The 2,496-nt window shown below is 35.6% G+C and overlaps 1 pseudogene across 1 annotated transcript; it reads left to right on the top strand.

Annotated features, from left to right (window-relative positions):
• The first annotated feature begins 539 nt into the window (after window positions 1-539).
• On the top strand, window positions 540-1,231 carry LOC306665505 (ubiquitin-conjugating enzyme E2 D3-like; annotated as a pseudogene). The gene has a single exon. The product of its transcript is annotated as a ubiquitin-conjugating enzyme E2 D3-like (transcript).
• The last annotated feature ends 1,265 nt before the right edge of the window (window positions 1,232-2,496 follow it).

The following is a 2,496-nucleotide window of genomic DNA, read 5'->3' as shown; positions in this document are numbered from 1 at the left end:
AAATTGATTTACAAGTTATTTCAGATCAGAGTTCATAATTAATTTTGAAATACGAGCTTCTTTTTCAGACAACAGATATTTGAAACTTAATTTTAAGAATCAAAATTTTATTATTATAAGTATGTTGTTGGGAATGTTTCTAAGTTATCTTTTCTCCTGTCCTCTTAAATAATATATATGACTCACAATTTAAAATGGATTGATCGCTAAGTCTTTACTGCAAACTAATCATTATACAAAGCTGCATTTTCTTTAGGAATTGTTAACATGATTGTGCTCACAATAATTGGTCCTAATCTTTATTTTTTTAAAAAAGTAATTTTGTGGCCGCTTTCATTACCTTCCTCCCATGGTCTCCTTCCAGTTCTCGATCCCTCTCTGAGTCTAAGGGTTTCTGCCACCCGTCCACCCTGCCACCAGCCCATGACCCGCCTGGGTCCCCCGCCCTCCCAGTCCAACCTCCTAGCCCTAGCGCCTGTGTCTGGCACAGCCGGTGTGAGACAAAGGGACAATCCCCGCCGCCCTGAAAATCAAGTTTTGGCCCGACCTTTGAGCGCAAACGGAGATAGTGAGGAGCCAGACTAAGAGCGCAGACTATGGCGCTGAAACGGATTAATAAGGAATTTAGTGATTTGGCCCGTGACCCTCCAGTACAATGTTCTGCAGGTCCAGTTGGGGATGATATGTTTCATTAGCATGATGGGACCTATTGACAGCCCATATCAAGGTGGTGTATTCTTTTTGACAGTTCATTTTCCTACAAGACTACCCCTTCAAACCACCTAAGGTTGCATTTACAAGAATTTATCATCCAAATATTAACAGTCATGGCAGCATTTGTCTCCATATTCTAAGATCACAATGGTCTTCTGCTTTAACTATTTATAAAGTTCTTTTATCCATTTGTTCACTGCTATGTGATCCAAACCCAGATGACCCCTTAGAGCCACAGATTGCACGGATCTATAAAACAGACAGAGATAAATACAACAGAATATCTCTGGAACGGACTCAGAAGTATGCCATGTCATGCTACCTTAAAGTCAGAATAACCTGCATTATAGCTGGAATAAACTTTAAATTACTGTTCCTTTTTTGATTTTCTTATCCGGCTGCTCCCCTATCAGACCTCATCTTTTTAAATTTTATGTTTTGTTTACCTCCCTCCATTCATTCACATGCTCATCTGAGAAGACTTAAGTTCTTTCAGCTTTGGACAATAACTGCTTTTAGAAACAAAGTAGTTACAAGAGAACAGTTGCCCAAGATTCAGAATTAAAAAAAAAAAAAAAAAAAAAAAAATAGAGCATGTGTATTATGTGACCAATGTCTTCATCTAACTTGGTTATGAGACTAAACCATTCCTCATGGCTCTAACATGCTGAAGAAATCATCTGAGGGGGAGGGAGATGGATGCTCAGTTGTCACATCAAAGGAAGCAGCATTATTCAAGAAGCATCCATTTTGTTTAAACCTTCCACTGTTAGAGATTTGAGGTTACATGGTATACTTTATGCTCACAACTGATGTTGCTGGAGAATTGGTATTGAAATTATAGCATCAGCAGAACAGAAAATGTATTTTATGAATGTCAATAAAGGAATGACCTGTTCTTGTTCTACAAAAAAAAAATAATAATAATAATAATTTTGTGCCTTTTAAGATTTCTCCTGTGCTGAGATGTCAGCTATCTTTTTTCCCCCGCAGTTGTGACATTGTATTAAATTGGAGCAGCCCTTCTCCTTTTAAATTTATTTATTTATTTATTTATTTATTTATTTATTTATTTAGGTACCAGGAATTGAACCCAGAGGTGAACCACTGAGCCATATCCCCAGCCTGATTTTTTTAAGTTTTTCATTTTCAGACAGGGTCTTGCTAAATTGTTCAGGGCCTTGCTAATTTGGTGAGACTGGCTTTGAACTTGCAATCCTCCTGCCTCAGCTTTCCAGGTCACAATGATTACAGCCAGGTACTAATCTGCCAGTCTCTTTTTAAATTTATTTTTTTTAAAGTTTCTTTATGCTGACATGCTGTGAAGTTTGAGACTTTCTATTAGAGCATGCATTAATCTAGGGCTTTGTATATACACAGATGAGATTTTAGTCAAAAATAAAATTGTTTCTTTTGAAAACTTAGTACAGATGTTACAAAATTCATACAATAAAGTGTTTCTATACTTCTCACAGAAAAGAAATGATGATCAGAGAGATATAAACTGTGGGTCCCAAAAGAAAACTATCCCTTTTTAGTTGAAATACTCCATACTATTTTTAACATAAAATGCAACTGAAATAAATTCTGTATGAAAAATTGTATATTTTGTTGGACATATTTGATTATTAACTTCCTTTTTAGTAGTCTCTGATGTGAGTAAACAGCACTTGCCATATAGTAGGTAGTGATTTAGTTACATTATGATGATGATACAAAATTGAGTTATCATAAAATTTTCTTTTTTGTAATTTTATTCCAGACTTTACTAGTCTTTAGAAT

This window comes from Sciurus vulgaris (genome assembly GCF_902686455.1).
Source record: "Sciurus vulgaris genome assembly, chromosome: 7".
NCBI lineage: Eukaryota > Metazoa > Chordata > Mammalia > Rodentia > Sciuridae > Sciurus > Sciurus vulgaris.
The sequence above is the reverse complement of the archived record's forward strand: the minus strand, read 5'-3'. Positions and strand labels throughout refer to the sequence as shown.